Source organism: Petaurus breviceps, unplaced genomic scaffold (assembly GCF_028583685.1).
Source record: "Petaurus breviceps papuanus isolate PSGF00001 unplaced genomic scaffold, PetGlider_PUasm1.0 90879, whole genome shotgun sequence".
Taxonomy (NCBI): Eukaryota; Metazoa; Chordata; class Mammalia; order Diprotodontia; family Petauridae; genus Petaurus; species Petaurus breviceps.
The window spans coordinates 2,633,193-2,656,512 of NW_027187368.1; the positions used below are offsets into that span (position 1 = coordinate 2,633,193).

Here is a 23,320-nt window from a genome sequence, read left to right on the forward strand (position 1 = left end):
AAGAGTCTTTAGAAAGGATTCCTGCACTTAGGAAAAAGGTTAGATGTCATGTCATGGAAAGAGTCCTGGACTAGGAATCTGAAGATTTTGGGTCAAACCATAGTTCTGCTATTTACTCACTGTGCTTCCTTGGGTAGGTTACTTTCTTTGTCTGAGCCTAACATTTGCCATCTATGAAATGAAGAGGTAGAAGAGATGGTTCCTCCTAACCCTAAATCCGATGATTCCCCACTAAATTGGGTGACTACCACTTACTAAATCTTACTATACTAACTTGTTCCCTGGGGCCCATACTTTTGCCACCTCCAAATAGATTTATTATAATTCTCTAACCTGCAACTCCTTTCAAGTACTCATCCAGAATAGTCTCTGTGCTCCGTAGGTTCAAACATATAGGTAGATTTCATATCTGCTACTATTACGACCTTTGGTAGGTCATTTAACTTTTCTTTTTTTTTATTTTCTTTGCTTTTTGGAGGGGGGAAGGTAGGGCAAATGGGGTTAAGTGATTTGACCAAGGTCACACAGCTAGTTTGTGTGTGTGTGTGTGTGTATTAAGTGTCTGAGACTGAATTTGAACTCAGATCCTCCTGACTCCAGGGCCAGTGCTCTATTCACTGCGCCACCTAGCTGCCCCATTTAACCTTTTCAGTTCCCATTTTCTTAAACTATAAAATGAGGAGATTGGATTAGAGAAGGATTCTTAACCTTTTTTGTGTCTTGGACCTCTCTGGCAGTCTGACAAATCCTATGAATCCCTTCTCAAAATAACATTTTTATTAAAATTACATAATTGAGGAAATGTTAAATTTCAGTAAGAAGTTAGTGAAAATAAAAATGCAATTTCTTTCCCATCTAAGTTCATGGACCCCTGAAATCTATCCATGAACCCCAGAGGATCTTGACAGTCCTTTCCAACACTAAAGTCAATGATCCAATAAAAACACCCTAACCCAGATCAAGCATCCTAAGCAAGCCTCTTGTTCACTTAAAAAGAAAAAAATTCTATGAAACCTCAGTCAATCAGGAAGCTATTTTTGGCTTCCCACTCACATATTCCTAGAAAATCATTAACTTGTTGCTTATCCTTGCCCCCAACCCAGAGAAATGGAAAAAAAAAAAAGCAGTTAAGTTACATAGTTTTGCTATCACCTCCCCCTCCCCCCATAATTCATCCTGTGAATTCACAAAGACAGGCCTCATTCAGTACAGTCCCCATTTAGTAGCTGGATCACTGTAGACAGACAATCTCTTCCCTTCTCTGTGTCTCAGTTTTCTCATCTGTGAAATGAGGACACTGAACATAGATGGTCTCTCAGGCTCCTGTGAGTTCTACTATTAGGTGTTCTTTATTCTAAGAGCCCTCCAATTTACCCTGTATAGATCTCATTTGTATATAGTTTGCATGTTGTCTCCCTTTTACTCTGTGAGGTCCTTGAGAGCAGGGGCTGTTGGTTTTTTCTTTGCCTTTCTTTGTACCCCAGTGCCTAGCACAGTCTTGCACATAGTAGGTGCATAATAAATGCTCATTTACTTAACTTGACTCTGGCTTCAATTTCCTCAACTTTGAGATGATGAAATAAGACTTGCTGATTTTAAGGCCCCTTCCAGCTCCATTTTTTATTCTCTTATCATATAATATTATACAGCATATTACAGTGATCTCAAAATCTGAAGGGGCTTCAGAGACCACTCAAACATACAGACTCTACTATTTAAAGATAAAGAGGATATCTTACTCAAATTTTCTGCCAATACCCCTCAGGATTCTACACATTGCAGGTACTTAATATTTATATTTGGTATATTTTGTATGTTTTAGGTTCTCATATTCTATGTTTTAAGAGCTGTTCCAACTCTAATGTTCTAAGTAAAAAGGATCACAGGATTTAGAATTGGAAAAGAAATTAGAGGCTAAGAAATCAGAGCTAAGTCCTTCACTTTACAGTTGAGAAAAGTGAAATTCAAAGAAGGAATGTGGCATGTTCAAGGTCACACAGTTAATCATCTGGAATTTGAACCCAGATCATCTGAGTCCAATCTCAACTATATTTCTTGTAGAACCCTTTCTATCTAAGCTTTGACATGCTGTTTTCCATGGTTTCTTTCAGTTCTAACATTCTTTATTCAAAGGCTATCCCTTATAGCCTTGACATTTCACATTTAAAGGTACCTTATAGTTCTAGGGCATACAAGTGACTCTGTAGGTAGAGCACCAGGTCTGGAATCAGGAAGACTCATCTCTCTGACTTCAACTATGGTTTCAGACTAAACTTACTAGCCATGAAACCCCAGGCAAGTCCCTTAAACCATTTGCCTCAGTTTCCCATCTGTCAAATGCTCTGCAGAAGGAAATGGCAAACTGGTACAGTATCTTTACCAAGAAAGCCCTAAATTGGGTCACAAAAAGTAAGACACAACTGAAACAACTCACAGCAACAACAAAACCTTACAGTTCAAAAAAGAAATCTTGTGACTCCATGATAAACTTGGTACAAATTCTTTACTGATCACTCCTTTCCTATTTTCCTGCAAGCAAAGGCAGCCTGGGGATAATTGAATTACAAAACTTGGAACAACTAACTGGGGTCACTAAGTTTTCAGAGAGCATAAACACTCCTTTTGTTCTTTGAGATCTTGAGGGAAAGTTTCTACCTGATCCCTTGGCAGTCCATTCCAGTTATCATCTCTCCAGGCCCCCACTGCCAGGAAGTTCTTCTTCAAATCTAACCTACATCTCTGTTGCTGAAATGTATACCTACTTCCCTGCAGAGGAACAAGAGTAAAATGCATTGCTAAGTATTTCATTTGCTGTGAGAAGAAGGATGGGGGAATGATAGAAAAAAAAATTTCTGAAAGGACCTAAGGACACAATCTTTGAAAACATGGTCAATTTGTAAGTGAGGAGGTTAGCAAGATGGGGAAGGTATTTTCTGTGGGCCTTGCTTGTTCTCCTGAACCAATTGAGAAGGTGCTATTGTGTTCACGTCAAACATTTTCAATGAGGTCTCCATCCCCATAGTTTTCATGAATTTTCTAGCAGCTTAATAGTAAACAATCTTAAAATAATTTATTAAGAAGATTAGAAACAACAAAAAATGTTTCTCCATGTTCTATAATACCTAGTAAATTTATTCTGCCAAGTTAGTGGGACCTTAGTGTCCCTATCCTGACACACTACTGCTTGTAGCATTATCAATAAGGGGTCAAAAAGCTAGAATCCTGGAGCCCTCAATGCTGAATGATGGAGTGACAGGAAAAAACAAGGAAGCTGGGAAACCACTGACAATAAAATCCAGCAAGTTAAGTATCCTTCCCAAGATTCTCAGTATTAAACTGATTGTTCATCCTAATCAAATCTTGTTAAACTAAAAAGTAAGAAAAAAAGTCAGCATAAATAAATAATGGGGGGTTTGGGATCAGAGGATCTGGGTTCAAATTCTACCTCTGATACTTACTAGCCATGAAACTTGGGCAGGTGAAGCCATGCTTTACCTCTGTGTTTCTGTTTCCTCATCTGTAAAATAAAAGTTCTGAACTAGATGACTTCTAAGGACCTTTACCATTCAAATATTTATAGAGCACCTCCTATATAAGGAACACTATTCCAGCACTTGGAGAGAAAGATTTAGAAATTAATGTGATTCCTGCCAACACGGGGAAGCATGACAAAAAGGATGGTGGGGCAGAAAGATTGTTAGACTTGAAAATCACAATGAAAATCACTCCTTCAGGGCAGGGATTGTTTCATTCTGGACTTTCTATCTCTAAAGCCTAACTCAGTGCCTGGCATAGAGTAGGTGCTAAATAAATATTTGCTGGGGGTGGCTAGGTGGCGCAGTAAATAGAACACTGACCCTGGAGTCAGAAGGACCTGAGTTCAAATCCAGCCTCAGACACAACACACACACACACACACACACACACACACACAAAGCTAGCCCTGTAAAAAAAAAATTAAATTAAAATAATAATATAAAAATAAATAAATATTTGTTGATTTCTTGACCTGGGTACAAATCCCAGCTGACAGCAGCTATTTGACCCTGGGCAACCTCTCTGGGCCTCAGTTTCTTCATTTGTAAAATGAAGGGGTTGGACTTGATGACCTATAAGGTCTCTTCCAGCTTTAAATTTGTGATTTTGTGATTCTTTGAGTCACTGGAAAGTAACCTCTCTGAGGAGTCAACAGTTTATGCTGGTAGAAGACAGAGTCACACTGATACAAAAATCAATGGATGTGTTTGAACTATTTAAGTGCAAAACTCCTTAGATATAACACTTACACACTTCAAATCTGACTTCTCTTTACAGAAGACTTTGCTGGTAATTCCTACATGAGACAGAGGTTGCATTACATGGCTTCTAAGGTCCCTTCCATCTCTAGTATTTTGTGATAAAACTGAGACCCAAAGATCTAAACTTACTGACCCATTCATACATCATACATCTAAGTCAGTCAAGGAGCAAGGGCTTGAACCCAATTCTGATTCCACACCCATTATACCATGTTGATTCTCTCTTGGCATACTACTGACTAATGCATGGTACTCCTCCTAGAATCATAGGATCTAAATTTAGAAAGGATCTTAGATATCATCTTCTCTTTATAGATGAGGAAACGTGTTCAAGGAGATAACTTGCCCAAAGTTAAATAACTAGTCAGTGGCAGAGATAGAATCTAAACTATGACCTCTGCCATGATATAGCAATCCCTAACTCAGTTAGCACAAATATTTAAGCATCTCCTTTAAAGATCAATTAAGCTTATGGAATTTCAGGCTCCTTGGGAGGTTAGAGGGAGAAGAGATTTGGAGGAGACTGATAGTTTGGGTATTCCTGGGATTGTATTCAGTGGCAGCAGCCTACAGAGAAAACTAACTCTGTGAACGTGGTTAATCTGTTCTGTTCTGAGAGACAGGGAAGTACTGGGAGATGGTACCTAAGAGTCCTTCAAGTTCTCTTCACCCTCCTCACTCTTCTACCTCCTCATCCACCACCAGATGTACCTAGTTCTGAGAGGTTGCCCCATGTAGATAACCAAGGCCAAAAAGAATCACAGAATATGATAAGACTTCAGAGGGACCATCAAGTCTTAAATTTAGAAGATTGAATTTGCTCCCGTCTTTTTACATTAAGTCTAACCTTCATATGAATAGGACATTCCACAGCATGCCTTGGTAGTCATCTAGGCTCTATGTGAAGACATTTGGTGATGAAAAACTTACTACTTCTCAAGGTGATTCACTTCGATGTTAGAAAACTATTTAGGAGAGCCAAAATCTCTGCAACTTCTTCCCATCTCAGGAAGAACAGAAAGAATCTAACTACTCTTCTACATAAAAGCCCTTCAGACACTTGAAGAAGTAGCCCCATTCCTCCACCCAGCTGCCCAGTCTTTTCTTCTCGAGGCTAAGCAACTCCCAAGTTTCCGACTGATTCTTGTGTGGCATGGTATCCATTCCTCCCACCATCTCAGCTGCCCATTATCCAGAATCCCCCTGCCCATTCAGGCTCCAGTTTGTAGGTGTGGCACTCAGAACTGAACACAATATTCAAGGTGTATTTTGCTTAGAGCAGAGAGCAGCAGAACTATCACATACCCCATTCTATAGAAAGCTCTGTGGAATGGAATATGATATGGAAAAAAGCTTTCTTTCTTAAAAGGTTATAGAGTTGGAAGGAACCTTAGAGATCATCTTTTCTAACCTCCATTAATTTTTTTTTTGCATTTACTTTTTTTATCTTTTGTTTTTATATCACTTTCCTTTACAAATGGTATCTCTCCCACCTCCTCTGCACAATGAACTATCCTATATAGCAAAGAATAAAAAATGAAAACGGGAGGGAGCAGTTTGGCAAAGCTAACCAAGATGTAAACAAAGTCTTCCAGTATATACAATGTTCCACACCCTTAATTCCCAACCCTCCTAATGAAGTGAGAAAGATGATTTCCCCCCACCTCTCTTTTCTGGGGCTAACCTTGGTCGTTATAATTACATAGAATTCAGTTTTGGTATTGTTCTTTCCATTTACATTACTGCATTCATTATGCATATATTGTTTTCCTGGTTCTGTTTAATTTACCCTGAATTAGTTCATACACATTTCCCTGTGCTTCTCTGGATCCTTCATATTCATCTTTTCTGATGGCACAATAATATTAATAATATTCCATTATGTTCATGTACAACAATTCATTTAGCAGTTTCCCAGTCAATTACCATCTACTTCATTTCTAGTTCTTTGCTACTAGAAAAAGTGCAGCTATAAGAAATTTCTCAGATAAAGATATCATTTCTAAGATACACAGGGAAGTGAGTCAAATTTACATGAAAAGAGTCATTCCCCAATTGATAAATGACCAAAGGTTATAAAATGGGTAGTTTTCAGAGGAAGAAATACAAGCTATCACTAGCCATATGAAAAAAATGCTCTAAATCACCATTATTAGTGATTTAAATTTTAGAGTATTTTAATTAAATAATTTAAATTTAGAGAAATGCTAACTAAAACAAATCTGAGGTGGCACCTCATACCTATCAGATTGGCTAAGATGACAAAAATGGAAAATGACAAATGCTAGAGGGAATGTGGGAAAACAGGTGCATTAATGCACTGATGGTAGAGCTGTGAACTTATCCAATCATACTGGAAAGCAATTTGGAACTATGCCCCTAAAACTATTAAACTATGCAGACCTTTTAACCTAGTAATACTATTAGATCTATAGCCCAAAGAGATCAAAGAAAGAGGGAAATTGCTCATATGTACAAAATTATTTATAACAGCTCATTTTGTGTTAGCAAAGAATTGGAAACTGAGAGGATACCCATTAATTGGGGAATGGTTGAACAAGTTATGGTATATGAATATGAGAGAATACTATTGTGCTATGAATATTGATGATGTTGATGGTATCAGAAAAAACCTAGAAAGACTTGTAGGAACTGGTGTAGTGAAGTACAGTCAGCATAGTCAGTAAAATCAGAACTAGAACAATTTATAAAATTACAATAAAATTCTAAAGATAATGAACATTGAAAAACTTAGTAACTCTGATAAACACAACGACCAGACATAATGCCAAAGATCACATAATGAAACATGCTATCTCCCAAGAGAGCAGATATACTCAGTTTACAGACTAAAGCATATGTTCTCTTTCTTTTTCCTTATTTTTTTGGGAAGGATGCAACTAATGTGGGAATTTATTTTGCATGATTATACATACTTGAAATAAGTTTTCTTTTTGTTGTCTTCTCAAACAGTGGGGAAGGGGGAATGGAGAGGGAGATATCGGACTGAAAATAAAATTGAATTATTAAAAGCACAGATATGAATACTTAGGTGTCTTTTATCTCTATGGTATATATGCCTAGAAATGGTGTTTCTGAGTCAAAGAGTATGGGTATTTTAGTCATTTTCTTAACATAATTCCAAATCATTTTCAAGAATGGTTGGACCAATTTACAACTCCTCAACAATGTATTAATGTGGCTGCCTTTCTGTAGTCCCTCCAAATTTGATTGTTCCCAACTGTTCTCATCTTTGCCATTTGGGGGGACAAATCTTAATTTTACAAATGAGAAAACTGAGGCTCAGAGAGGGAAATGAAGTGACTTGCCTAAGGTCACACAAATAAGTAACAGAGCCAAGATTCAAATACAGGCGTTCTGTCTCTAGAGTCAGAGCTCCTCTCCATACATAAGAATCCTACAGAACCAAGATTTGTGGGGGAAGGGAGTGAGAAAAAGCTTCTGAGACAAAGCTAGGAATGCCTGGAGTTTTTGGCTTCTCCCCCAGAAGCACCAAATGCAAGGCTTTGGTACGTTTTTGGCTGTCTCCCAATGGACTTGTTTTATTCTCTGCATAAGCTACGCTGACAGGTGATAAATTGCAAAAGTAATGTTACAGCAGGATTTAACTGTCTGCTGAGTCACACTTTACTGCTTCAGCATTGTGCAAAACAGCCCCAGCTTTCATTACTGATCAAAGCTGCCATTAATTACCCAGAAATAAAGGACGTTTTGAAAATGCTCCCCAAATGATACCGGCCGATTGTCTCAGGGCTGGTTTTTGAATGCAGCTCTTGAAGCTGGGCCTGTCAGACAGGGTCAGCTGTACAAACTCAGATCTCAGCTGCAGTAACGTTCATGCAGAAAGTCCTCCCAAGAGCACATCTGGCCCATAGAATCACAGAGCTGCACGGGATCTTAGAACACAGTACAGAGGATGCACAAACTAAAAGGAACATTAGCTATTATCTAAACCAAACCCTTGACTTTAAAAAGAAGAAAGTGAGGATCAGAGAGAGGAAATAAATCAGCTCAACAAACATTGATTAAGCACCTACTGTGTGGAACACGCAGTGCCGGGGGTACAAAGACAAACATGAAAAACAGGTTTGGGAAATATTGAATTTGCAGTATCATTGGAACTTCCCAGGGGAGATTTCCAGCTCACAGTTGTTGAAGTGAGACTGGATTTCAGAAAAGATTGACCAAGTCAGGACTAGAACCCAGATTTCCTGGCTATGAGTCAAGTGTTCTTTCTACTACAAAGTACCGGCTCCCTGGGTCCTTCTCTGCTCCCCTCCCTCAAAAAAACCCACTACCTCACTCCCTTAATAACTCTTCGCCTTAGGCCAGTAAGTTTCTATTTTGACCCTGATCTCAAACTGCCATTCCTCCCCATCCCTCTTTCCCAAGGGAGTCACTAACCTTGGAGGTAGGAAAAGACAACATCTGCACAGATGGCCCTCAGCCAACGAGTCAGGAAGAGGGAAACCACACCTTAGAGGGAGCCTCAGCTAGGCTAATTTCTCCACAGGGGTATGGGTCAGGGAAGGCGGAGAAGGGTGAGGGAATGGGGTGGGCAGTGGGTGAAAGCCATAAGCATAAGAGGTATACTGCTATTCCCATGACTCACAGGAAATCTTGGTCCATGGAATTTTGAGTTGCAAGTGACCTTTTTGATCATCTTATCCAATACTATGGAAAGTATAAAGAACTTGGAATCTGGAGGCATGAGTTTATGTCACTTGACTTCTGGAACCTCAATTTACTTATCCACAAAATAAGGGAGTTGAATTAGTTCTCAAAGGTCTCTTCCAGCTCAAAATCCTATGAGGAGAAAATGGAGGCTCAGCAAAGGAGAGCAGCTGGCTGAAGGTCATACAGGTATTAAATAACAGAGATGAGATTCAAACCAACACCTCTGACTCCAAATTCTTTTTCAGTTATATCATGGGCACCTCTCCCAAGACCCCAGGATAAAAGCCTCAGTAACCCTACCAAGTACTGTTGATTTTTCTTTTGAAATGTCTTCTGAGGGGCTGCTGGGTGGCGCAGTGAATAGAGCATCGGCCCTGGAGTCAGGAGGACCTGAGTTCAAATCCAGCCTCAGACATTTAACACAAAAACTAGCCATGTGACCTTGGGCAAGTCACTTAACCCCAATTGCCCTCAAAAAAGCAAAAAAAAATTGTCTTCTGCACCTAGAACCACAGCATTTAAATCTAGAAGCAATTCTAGAAATCATTTAGAACACCCCCTTCATTTTAGAGAGATAGAAATTAAGGATTGGTGATATTAAGTAACTTGCAAAAGGTCACATAGCCAGGATCCAAACCGAGATGTTCCAACTCCAAATCTGGTGGTTCTTTCTACCTCACCAGACTGCCTTCTCTGTTCTGCCTTCTCCATTCCTGCTCCCCACCATTCTAATCCTGGATTAAATTACCTTACTTCTGGACCTTTGCAACAGTCTCTAGTCTCTCTCCTGCTACACATATCATCAGATTAAAATTCTGAAAGTATAACTGATTATATCACTCTACTGCACAAAAGTCTCCAATGGCTCCCTAAAGTCTGCTGAATAAAATTCGAAGTCTTCAGCCTGGCCTTTTTAAAGCCACTCCATGAGCTCACCAGGTAGGTATTTAATCTTACCTTCCCTTATAAAACCTCTGCTCCACACAGAGCAGTTGCCTCCCTCTTCCACAAATTTACCAGGCTCATTCCTTTGCCCGTGCCTTTGCTTGGGATACATGCTATGCCCTTCCTTCCTTCTTCCTCCTATTCTAGCCCATTCTAGTATAACTAGAAAGAGCACTGGACTAGTGATCAGTAGAACTTACTAGCTGCATAACCTTTCCCAAAACTCACTACCATGGTGAGCCTCAGTTTCCACATCTGTAAAACAAGAATAATAGTTCTTAAACTACTTCACAATGTAGTTTTGAGGAAAGCATTTTGTAGATCTAAAAGTGCAATACTCAAAGGAAATATTATCTTCAAGTCCCATCTCTAAACACTGCCCTCCCCAAGGAAGCTTTACCTAACTGCTCCAGCCCATAATGAAATGTCCTTCCCCTGAACTACTATAGCACTTACCATCTGTACCTCCCATTGTATGCTGAGCATACATGGCCTTAAAATATTATTTGCTCCATCTGAGAGAACCTCATCTTCCCAACTCACTTATTAGTTCCTTGAAAGCAGAGACCCAGGAACTTCCCTTCTTTCTCGGTATTTCCTACAGTACTAAGCTTCAAGGAGACAGAAGCTGAGCAGGTGCTCACTCTAGGGGTGTAGTAACAGCCCACAGTGTAGCTGAGGAAACAAAGAATTCTTGCAGTGGTGTATGGTTAAGGTATTAGATCTAAGATCCAATGAGCCCATTGCTGAATGGGTTCAAACCCCAAACCTAGCAGAAACAGTTTAGGGAAGGGGCTACAGTGTAGCAAAATAAGAACAGGACTGGATATCAAGCAAGAGACAGAGGTTTGATTGAATCTTGATTGCTACTAATTTGAGGGGAGACCTAGGTAAGTCATTTTCCTCTTTCAGCCTCAGTTCCCACATCCTCAAACAAAGGGAGTGGTAGTAGATTAGACAATCTTTTCCAACTCTCACATTTCATATTCTAAGGCCCCTACCAGTTCTCATATTCTATGACATATTCTATGTCCTATTCTAGGACAATGACTCAAGTGAGAGAACAATTGAGTGCATATTCATGTGGTACTACTGCCTAAAGTACAATGGCAATTCAGAGAAGAGAGATGGGAAGGTCAGCAGAAGATGGAATAAGAGAAAATAGATTCATAGGCACCAAGAAAGCCTCAGTTGCAATGCAAGCAAGAGCTTCCCAGGAGAATAACCTCATATTCTCTGGACTAAACTCTTGAAAGAGAAAGCAGCTTAGGCCAGACATATTTTAAGTCTTAAAATGTCTGGATATGTAAAGAGATGGAGCCAAGGACCACTGAAAGGGCCAGATGTGAGAATTTGGATCATTCTAGCTATGATGCTACTTACTACCTTGATGACCATTGGTAAATCACAATCTCTCTGGGCTTGAGTTTCCTATTCAGTGAAAAGTGGACAAAAACATTTGTGCCATCTACTTTGCAGGGTTATTGTTAAGCTCCAATAAGATAATGTAAACAAAATGCTTTATAAAGCCTAAAGCATTGCATCAACATGAACTAATAAACAATGAAACATACCAAAACACCCTCAGTCCTGGAATCATGTGTTTGGAACGGCTGATCTCAGGCCCTTGAAGTTTCTTTTAGAGTTCATTCCTGTGCTTCTACTGCACTCCAGCACACCTAGTCAGGCTAAGAGAAAAGGCAGGTGGTCGGTCACCTTTCCAGCATACATGCCTTGGGGCAGCCCATTCTCAAAGTGAAGTATAGTCTTTTCATGGGTCCAGGTACTGAGCAAGATGAGACTTGTGGGGCATCACACAGTCACCTGACAGGATGCCTCCAATTAGGTCTCCAATTACATTTCCAAAGGATCATCTTCTCATTCAAGCCTGGGGCTGTGGGAGTGTCAGTGATGAAGGAACGAGGTGGAGGAAGCTAATGAGAGGAAGAAACATTGGCTCACAACACAGACTGAAGAAGTTCCAACATTGCCTCTCTTTGCAATCTCAAGTAAGATCCCACCACCCTACAGTGGAAAGAACAATGGATTTGGAGTAAGGGGAACTGTTTTCAAATCCCACCTCTGTCAATTACTACTTTATAGCCTTAGGCAAGTAACAACCTCTTTGGACCCCCCTAACTCATCAGTGAAAAGAGGGGATTAGACTAGATTGCCTTTGTGGTCTCTTCCAGCTCCAAACATCTGATCCAATCTATATATAACTTGCCAGAGTTCCTCTTATTCACTGAAAGAAGAGTCTGCCTAAGCAGACTAACTAAAAGGGTATAGAAAGACCCTCCCTCACTGTACACCTAAAACTGTAGAGGAGAGATATCATGGAATATCATGGAATAGTGGAAAAAGGACTCAGGAGAAATGCATTCTATTCCTAGCTTTCCCAGGAACTCACAGTGTGACTGTGAGGGTCACTTTCCCCTTGTCTGAGCTTATACTTTCACTATCTGCTTCAGAAGACCCTTTGTAAAACATACCAAGATATACAGCAGTAAACCAATGTAAACTCTCTCTACTATTAGGGAAAGTTGCTAGCTGGAAGGAAAGGGTATAGTGGAAGAAATATTAGCCTCAGTGTGTGGATCCTATAGTGACCAGGCAGTTACTTGCTATCTGACTACAGGCAAATAAATCAGTTTAGATTCTCTTAGATTGAATTTCCTCATTTGCAAAAGAAAAAAAAAATTAGGACAGTGACAACTACCCTACTTAACTCAAAGGGTGTTGTAAGGATCAAATGAGATAACAGATTTGAAAATACTTTGAAATGTGATTATTAAGCCCACTCACTCTCTTCCACCCACATGTATATATGTAGTTTTAGAGCTGGAAGTGATATTAGAGAGTATTTAGTTCAACCTCCTCATTTTACAGATGAGGAAACAAGTGGTTTGCCCAGGACAAGAACTCTAGTCCTCTGTATCCACATCATATTAGAAAGCTGGATCCAGCTGATTCCTACTTTACCATTTCTGCCTCCCAACAATAGCAAAGGTCTAACCTAAGATAAGACCTTATGTATCCTGCTCCTTTTAGACTTTGCACCCTACCTATATAGATCTAACATGGCCTCCTGGAGAGGCAGCAAAATTGTGGGGAGCTTGCCCCTGAGTCAGGAAAACCTAGGTTTGAGTCCTGCTTCTGACAATGGACACGTGATCCTGGGAAAGTCATTCAACTTCTCAATCTACCTCATACATGTCAAGATTGACAAAAATTACAAAGTAGAAATATGGCAAATGTTGGAGGGACTGTGGGGAAAACAGGCACACTAATACACTGTTTGTTGGTAGAGTGAATATAACCATTCTAGAAAGTTATTTAGAGTTATACCCAAAAAGTCACTAAAACATACATATCCTTTTTAACTTAAAGAAATCACTACTAGATATGCTCCTTCAAGAGACCAAAGAAATTGGGAAGGAACCCATATGTACAAAGATATTTATAGCAGTTCTTTGTGTTGCAGCAAAACTAGAAAACAGGGGGTTCCCACCTATGGGGAAGTTGCTAAACAGTATAGTTCATGAATGTAATAGAATATTATTATGACATAAGAATTGGTGAAAGGACCATTTCTGAACAAAATAAAAAGGTCTATCTGAACTGATGCAGGGCGAAGTGAGCAGAACCAGAACAATTTATACAACGTCAATTACAAAGAAAAACAACTTTGAAAGACTTAAGAATTCTGATCAATGCAATGATCAACTATGATATGAGAGGATAAAGCACCTACCTTCCATCATAGATGATAGACTCAAAATGAAGAATGAGACATACAATTTCAGACATAGGGAATTTGCTTTGCTTAACTATACATATCTGCTATGAACATTCATTGGTTCCTTTTATTTTTTGTTCAGTGGGGGAAATAGAGGAGTAAGAAGAGAAAATAAATGCTTGTAAGTTGGAAAAATACTGAAATTAAATTTTTTTAAATTTAAGACTCTAAGTTGCAGAAAAGGTGCCAACCTACATGGAAAAAGAAATCTGGTAACATAGGCTCAGTCCAAGGTCCCAAAATGGCTTTCTGATCCTTCTCTACCTTAGTTGACAACACTAAATCCCAACTTCTTATCCTATAAGACATATGGTACCCACCAGACTCTTTTGGTCATCTTTTTTTTCTGCTTTTGGGCTTTACCTACTGATCACTAGACACTAAAATCTAGAGACAGGATGGGCCAATGGATATAGCATTAACTTAAGAGTTAGAATTCACTGCATGTAAATTCCAATTCTAATGCTTATTATCTATATGACTATGAGCAACTCACAAACTTTCTGAGGTTTAATTTTCTCATGGATAAAATAGGAGAAATAATACCTATAGTACATACCTCAGAGGGTTGTTCTAATGTTCAAAGAAGATAACAATGATTGTTGTACTAGGTGACTTCTGGGACCTTCCAACACTAGATCTATGATCCTTTGCTTATTTTTTTTTTTTTGGAGAAAATAAGCACTTTGCAAACTTTAACATATTATACAAACAGAAGTTATAATCATCATCATCATCATCATCATCCCCACCACCATCATAAAGATATCTATAGACATCTATGTAAACTGGATGCCAATAAGGGACTCCCCTGACAACTCTGCCCTAAGCTAAGAATCTGAATTTGTTAGATCTTTGGTCCTCTGGTGTCACCGTTGGACATTAAAGTACTTAAGTCAAAGTTGTTTTTCTTTCTAATTGACACTGTGTAAATTATTCTGGTTCTGATTACTTCAATCTGCATCACTTCTGATAGGCCTTTTTAGCATTTTCAGAAATGGCCCTTTTCATCAATTCTTACGGCAGAGTAACATTCCACACATTCATGCATCAGTTGGGATGAAATTTGGGTCCCATCTCTACCACCTACTAGCTATGATTTCATTTTTTAGACTTTAGTTATTTCTTCTAAAAAATGGAGGTACAATGAATTTTAAGATCTCTTCCAGCTCTAAAATTCAATAACTCTGGTTCCTAAATTTAAAAGTGCTATCATCTTCCCAAGAGAAAAATCCCCATTGCCACAATCATCATGCTAATGGGTGCTGAGCTACCCTGAGCTAGGATCATTTCAAATGTTAAAAAAAAAAAAAAACCCCAACCCAGTGCTGGAGGCAGGAGTGCAGTTGAGAAACAGCACCTGTGGCAATTGGATAACTAATTGGGGACCCAATGTCCCCCAAATTATCTAATCTCATGTGATTAGATGATGAGGTAGGGGAATCTTTGTTCTGATCTCTAGCAATTTATTGGGCATTTGTTCCCTTTCAAAATCCAGTGTTTATATGGGGGAGGGGATACCATACTCAGACAATACCACAAGACTTTATTTGTTTTAGGAAAGAAACCTCCTACTCAGGAGAAAATAAAGGCAGCTATAAGGGTAACAAGAATAAAAGAAAGCAAGTGTCCTTAAAAGCTAAGATCCACAAATCCCCAAGAAGTCCATATTTCAGGGAGATTTCAGAGAGCTCTTGAACTTGTATTTTTAAAAAATGTATCTTTATTTTTACTAACTTCTAACTGAAATCTGTAATTTCCTCAATTACATTAAAAACATTTTTAAAAGGGATCCACAGATTTCACGAATCTTTTATGCCATAGGGGTCCATGATACACACAGAAAAGGTTAAGTACCCCTGGTTTAAGAAGTAAACTAAAGCCAAAAGTTTATAAAAAGGTAAATTATTGGACTAGATTATCAAACCAATGGTATAGTAATAAAAAGGCAATGAATTTGCAGGCAGAGGACTTGGGTTAAAATTTCAGCTCTGCTACTTACTACATGTGACCTAAAGGAAATCATCTTCCCTCTCTCAGTCTCAGTTTTTTCAACTATAAAACAGGGGGAGAGAAAATAGAATACATGATTTCAAAAGTCACTTTCAGATCTAAATTTTACGATAGTATCAATAATCCCAAGGCTTAGAATTTTGTTGTGCCAGCTTTAGGTAAAATTGAGATTACAGCAAGGCCTTTCAAATCAACCAATCTTTAAGTGCCTACTGTGTGCAATACACTGACAATGCAAAGACCAAAATAAAATCGCATTTATTCTCAAGGAACTGATGTTTTGCTGGAAGGATGAAATGTGTACATAGAAAAAGGAAATAGAAAGTAATATAAGGAGGTGGCAAATACTAACAATGGGGGGGGGGAGGAGATTAGGAAAACTTCTGGAGAAAGTAATACCTAAATTGAACCTTGGCAGAGAATAAGGATCCTGAGAGGCAGAGTTAGTTCCATCCCAGGAGAGTTAGCATTTTAAGAGGACCCTAGAAAAGGTTTATATAACTGCCTTCATTCCAGAAATGTCTTCTTAATGGTAGAATTCTAGAAGTCATAGACCATATAATTACAAATTTCCAATAGGAAAAGAAAGGGCATTACAGGTCATCAAAGTCAACCTTCCCTATTTTACAGATGAGGAAACTGAGGCACAGAATAGTTAAGAAACTTGCCCTGGGTCACACAACTAGTACCTAAGACAAAATGTGAACCTGACTCCAAGTCCAGTGCCTTAAACACTGTACCATATTTCCAGTGGGAAAAATATTTTGGAGATTGGAGGTTCTTCCTGGAAGAGATAATTTCTGCAAAATATGATTTGACTGATTTGGGGTCTTACCTAAAACATTGGCTCATCACCAAATCTACCTACTTTGGTAGTATCTCTTTAAGCTCTGGATCTTGGGACAGCCTGCCTTCAAGGAGAAGTTGTCATAGTAAAGCAATTCAGACATCTTCTTGGTTGAGCAAAGTAATTATCTTATACCCCACACCTGCTTAACAAGCAGCATTCTTATGCCCTTTTCACATTTTTCAAGTTTCACACTCAACTAAGCCTGTCTAACCCTCAGGGAAGGAGCTGAGAGTTGACCTCAGAGACTGGAAGACTTGAATTTACCTTCAGGTTCAACCCCTAACACATAACTGTAGAACTCCAGGCAAATAAATCACTTAACCTCTCTCAGTCCCCTCCTTCTCATCATATGCTCTAAGATTATAAATTTAGTTAGAGAGGGAGTTCACTGAACCAATGGAACAACAGGTCCTGACAAATCAAGAAAAGTGTTCACTTAATATCATGCATTTGCACAGAACCAAAGAAAATGAGAACTGGAAGGAATCTCAGAACACTGACTTTTAGATGAGGAAGGGACTTGACAGGTCTAGACAACGCCACTCACTTTCAAAGTGTTTTCTCCCCAAACATCTGATTACAGGATCACAGATAATTATAAAAAGTTACACACATATTTAGAATTCTTTTCCCACCACTGAAAAGTCACCAAAACTTCCAAAATATTAGGTTGACTAAGTGGTAGCTAAGCGACACAGAAGACAGAGCACTGGACCTGTAGTCAGAAGACCTGAGCTCAAGTCTAGCCTCAGACACTAGCTATATGATCCCAGGCAAATTGTTTAACTGCTGTCTCAGTTTCCTCATCTGTAAAATGGAGATAATAATAGCACCTACTTTCCAGGGTTTTGTGAGAATAAAAAATAATAATATTTGTAATGTTTGCGAACTTTGAAGTGCTTTACAAATGCTAGCTGCTACCATTGTTATGCTGTTGTTATGGTTAATTTCATATAAACAAACAACACTCACATATTCACCTTCCTTTCTCCTATTTCTTCTATTCACGCTTCTTGCCAGTTGTGTTGTTGTTTTTTTTCCCCTCTAATTCCTCTATACATAAACATGCTTCATCATCCCTACTGCCCAGAGATAGGGGTTGGATTAGATGAGTTTTAAATTCTCTTCTAGGGGGTGGAGCCAAGATGGGACGTAAAAGCAGGAAAACTCCATGAGCTTCCCCCATAACCACCTCAGATATCTATAAAAAACAAACTTTAGAGCTACAGAACCCACAAGAGAGAAACAAACCCCCCCTGCTGAAGGCAGCCCAGCAGGCAGACAGGAAGGGTCCATCATAGCACGCTGGGAGTCCAGCCTAGCTCCACATGAGCCTGAGGTTTTAGCCCCAGGGCAGCCCCACCCAGCAGTGGCTAGAGCGGACCTTGGGACAGTGGATCACCAGCAGCTGTGGCAGTTTCCAGAAATAACAACCCATAAATGCCAATGAGAAAGTAAAAGGTCAGTGTAGAACTCTGTTGGAACTGTGGGGGATGGAAGTGTGGTACGGCCTCTGCCCCTGCAGCAAGAAGCAGTGGAGGCATGGCAGCCATGCAGCCGCCGCCACCACATGGCTGCTTCAGAGCTCATGGCCTGCAGATCATAGGGGCGCCAAGTGATAATTCAGAGGGTAATCACTCTTGCTTTAAGCTGCCTGGATCTGAATCGTGGCCTTGGGTGGTGGTCCTGAGGTGTGTGACCAGTGAGCTAGAGAGTGTGGGGGCTGTAGAAACAACACCAAACTACTAGCTCTAGCAGCTGCAAAAATCCCAATGATTTGGAACAAAACTCTCCTCTCTGGAAGCAGAGTTCTACTGTGGCAAAGAGCTCAAAAGTCAAGTAATTGAGGGGCAACATGAGCAAGCAAAGGAAGCAAACCAAGCACAGCAATCCAACTTTAGATTCCTTTTTTGGGGACAAAAGGATCAAAGCATGGAACGGGAGGAAGACAATGAAGTCAGAACTCCTGCACCAAAAGCTTCTAAGAAAAATATGAACTGATTACAGGCCATGGAGGAGCTTAAGAAGGATTTTGAAAATCAAGTAAGAGAAGCAGAGGAAAAACTGGGAAGAGAAATGAGAATGATGCAAGAAAATTATGAAAAGAGAGTCAACAACCTGACTGAAGAAAATTACGCCTTAAAAACTAGACTAACTCAAATGGCAAAAGAGGTTCAAAAAGGCAATGAGGAGAAGAATGCCTTAAAAAGTTGAATTTGCCAGATGGAAGAAGATCTCAAAAGCTCACTGAAGAGAATCATTCCTTCAGAATTAGATTGGAGCAAATGGAAGCTAATGAGTTTATGAGAATGAAAAAATAGAAGGCAATGTGAAATATCTCATTGGAAATATGAAAAAATCTCACTGACCTTGAAAATAGATCCAGCAGAGATAATTTAAAAATCACTGGACTATCTGAAAGCCATGATAAAAAAAGAACCTAGAAATCATCCTTCAAGAAATTCTCAAGGAAAATTGCCCTGATATTTTGGAACCAGTGGGCAAAATAGAATTTGAAAGAATTCACCAATCGCCTCTTGAAAAAGATCCCCAAAAGAAAACTCCTTAGGAATATTATAGCCAGGTTCTGGAGTTCCCAGATCAAGGAGAAAATATTACAAGCAGCCAAGAAGAAACAATTTGAATATTGTGGTAATACAATCAGGATAACATAGGATCTAGCAGCTTCTACATTAAGGGATTGAAGAGCTTGGAATATGATATTCCAGAGGTCAAAGGAGCTAGGATTAAAACCAAGTATCACCTACCCAACAAAACTGAGTATAATGTTTCAGGGAAAATATGATCATTCAATGAAATAGAGGACTTTCAAGCATTCTTGATGAAAAAAACCAAAGTTGATTAGAAAATTTGACATTCAAATACAAGAAGCAAGAGAAGCATAAGAAGGTAAACAGTGAAAAGAAATCATAAGGAACTCATCAAAGTTGAACTATTTACATGCCTTCATGGAAAAACAATAATTGTAAGTTATGAAAATTTTTCAGTATGAGGATAGTTGAAGGGAATATAAATGTGTGTATATATATATTTGTATTTAGATATATTTTATATATGTATACATACATATATATCTATATAGGAAGGTATATGTGCATATGAATACATATATGAGTGTGTGTATATATGTGTACAGGTATGCATAGAGAGAGGGCACAGGATCAATTGAATAGGAAGGGATGATATTTAAAAGGTGAAATTGAGAGATAAGAGAGGAATATAATGAGAGGAGATGGGGAGAGTCTGAATAGGATGAATTATCTCATATAGAAGAGGCAAGGGATAACTGTTACAATGGAGGGGAAGAACCTTACTCTCATTAAATTTGGTTTAGGGAGGGAATGACATATACACTATATTGGGTATCTTGCCCTATAGGAGAGTAGAGGGGAAGGGGATGAGAGGGGAGATGATGGATGGGAGGGCAGGTTGGGGGGGAGGGTAGGTACACACTTTTGAAAAGGGACAGGGTCAAAGTAGAGAATAGAACAAGTCGGGGGTGGGATAGGATGGAGGTCTTTCACAACATATCGACTATGGAAATGTTTTGTGTAACTACACATGTACAACCTATATTGAATTGCTTATCTTCCCAGTAAGGTTGGGTGATGAGGGAGGAAGGAAAAGAATCTGGAATTCAAAGTTTTGTTTTTGTTTTTTGCTTTTTGGAAGTCAATTGGGGTTAAGTAGCTTGCCCAAGGTTACATGGCTAGTTTTTTTGTGTGGGTGTTAAGTGTCTGAGGCCCGAACCGAACTCAGGTCCTCCTGACTCCAGGGCTGGCGCTTTACCCACTTTGCCAGCTAGCCACCCCAGGAATTCAAAGTTTTAAAATCAAATGTTTAAAAAAAATATTATTATTATTATTTACATGCAACTGGGAAATAAGATATACAGGTGCTAGGCTTATGGAGATCCATCTTGCCCTACCAGAAAGTCAGTAGGGGGATGGGGGAGGATATAGGAAAGAGCAGATTGGGGGAGGGGGTATACAGTGAGACCACTGTTTTGGGGTTGTGGGTAGGGGAAAAATGGGGAGAAAATTTGTAACTAAAAATCTTGTGGGAATGAATGATAAAAACTGAAAAAAAAAACCATAAAATTAATTTAAAAAATAAATTATCTTCTAGCTTTAAACTCTATGAAGGCAAGGAGATATGCCATGCCCATACCATCCTTTGTATGTGTGAAAAAATGCAGCAAAAGGCATGCTTATTTTTTCTGGAGAGCTAATCCTCCATCTTGGGTCACACCACTCCATTGGTCTTTGGCAGGCTAGGGGAACTTCTGGAACAGTCAAGGTAGAGCTAGCTGGAAGGAAAGGACCCAGTAACAGACTGGGGTAAAGGAGTTATATCTAGCACCTCTTTAGCAGGACCCTGGGACCTTTGGTATATACTTACAGATTCACAGATTCAAAATCCTAAGGGATTTTGGAAGCAAGTGATCTCTGAAATCACCTAGTGACACTGTCACATTTAACAGAGGAGGCTTAGGGAGAAGTTATTTGTTTGAGCAAACATAGCAATTTAGAAGATTCAGAGCTAGAGCCCAGTTCAATGTGCTTTCTTTCAATGACACCACACCATCTCTATCACCTCTCTACCTTTTGAAACATACATGTACAATATGAAGGGGGAGAAAATAATCAAAGCCCCAAAGGGTAATACGATGGAAAGAACAATGAATTTGGTACCAGAGTACCTAGATTCAGAGTCAGAGGACCTGGATTCAAATCCTGAGTCCGTTACTTACTTCATGTGTGATTATGGGCAAGGTACAACCAACCCCTCTGGGCCTTGGTTCCCCATTTGTAAAATGAGTGAGGAGTTGGACTACATGATCTCTGAAGTCCCTTCCACCTCTAAATCAATGATACTATAATGCCAAGTGGATGAAAACCACTACCAGCACCAAATGAACTGGTTGCAAAAGGGCCACCCAAATGCATTTTCACTGCAGAAAAAGGCCACCTCTAACCCAGAAGCCCCTCCAGAGACAACAGTTGCTCTGAATTATTAAAATCAATTACACTGAGAAGGAACTCAGGCAGGCAGGGACTATAATAAAGACTCAAGATAATTCCCCCCACTAGGTAATAGCTCCTTAGAAAACTTCAGAAGATGACAGGAATTTTCTGAAAAAGAAAATGCCTTTTCCCTAGATTCATGGAGTGGGAAGAAAAAGAAACATTACTGAAGTCATTTTTTCATCTTCTTTCTCATCCCCTCCCTAGCCCTTTCATATTATTCCTAAAGAAAAAAAGTGGGAACTGTCTCCCTTACATCTAGACTCAGGCAAGTGGCAACAAAGCCCAAACTCTTGATATCCTAGGAAGGGAACTCACAACTGAAAACAGGGTCTTAACTCCAAAAAGGAATAAGTGCAAGATGAAAAGAGCTCCTACCATTACAGAGCTCCCACTTTATAGTAAACACCTAATTATTCCCTGTTTAGAATCTAGACCTTTGGCAAACACCATTGCCAAGCATATCTCTCCCTGTTTTATGTTTGCCTTATATTCCTGATCATGATCAAACATAGTAATGTTATGGGAGCCTTCAAGGAAGCATTTTGCTCACTGAATCACAAAACAATTTTTATAAGCAACAAACACAAAGAGGAAGTGAACAAGCATTTATCAAGTGCCTACTATGTGCCAGACACTGTGCTAAATACTTTGCAAATATTATCTAATTTGATAAGTATAGTCTATAATTTTTTTGGCAATTGAATGATGGTAAAAATAAATCCTAATATGGACTATTATCTGGAAAAGCTGGCCAGTTCCCTAATATCTTCATTGAGGATGCACTGAATGTATAATATTTGCATTACATTCCTAAGAATGTTATATAGATGGCAAAGTAGGTATACAGATTGCCAGTTTGGGGGTATCTCTTTGTTGCCTCTTTTCAGTCTCAATAAGGTCTGAGATATTTTTCACACATTTTGTGTCTTGTTATCCCCTTCAGATACCATAGGAATGGTTCCCTTAAAATCTTTATGTGGAAAAAACACGAGATAACCAGCACAAGTCAATGGGCTCTACCATTAGTCTCCTCATGATGTCAGAAGAAAGCCAGTAAAGCCTACAGGGGCTAACCTGCAGCAGGGCATGGACAAGAGTCAAATAGCATCCTTAAAGATGGATGGATAACCATCTGAGCAGAATTTCAACTTATAAAATGTTAGATGGGAACTTAGAGATCATTGAGCTCCATTCCTTCAGTATTTAGGTGAGAAAACTAACACTCAGAGAGATTAAAATGACTTATCCACTATCACTCTGTGGCAGAATTGGGAGGAGAATCTGACTCTAATTCTAGAACTCTTTTCAATATACCATGGGTTGATTTAATCATTCCTCAGTTGTGTTCAACTCCTCGTGTTCCCATTTGGGTTTTCTTGGCAAGGATACTAGAGTGGTTTGCCATTTCCTTCTCCATCTCATTTTATAGATGAAGAAACTAAGGCATACAGGGTTAAGTGACTTGCTCAGAGTCACACAGCTAGTAAGTATCTGAGGCCAGATTTGAAGTCAGGACAATGAGTCTTCCTGATTCCAGGTCTGTTACTTTATCCACTGTGTCATCTAGCTGTCCATTATTTTCTTTAGTTTACCCAAAAGTCCAGTGAAATAGTCAAGTACGAACCTCACTAGATAAGGAAACAAGCATTTATTAAGCACCTAATAT

The 23,320-nt window shown here is 39.2% G+C and overlaps 1 protein-coding gene across 8 annotated transcripts in view; it reads right to left on the reverse strand.

Annotated features, from left to right (window-relative positions):
- DAB2IP (DAB2 interacting protein) overlaps positions 1–23,320 on the reverse strand; it is a 324,396-nt gene that overhangs the window by 249,844 nt on the left and 51,232 nt on the right. For 2 of the 8 annotated variants that reach the window (XM_069073767.1, XM_069073760.1), the window contains exon 2: positions 11,516–11,629. The exons of the other annotated variants lie outside the window; for them this stretch is intronic. The gene's annotated coding sequence lies outside the window, so the exon portion shown is untranslated. The remainder of the gene's footprint in view (positions 1–11,515; positions 11,630–23,320) is intronic. 8 annotated transcript variants of the gene reach the window in all.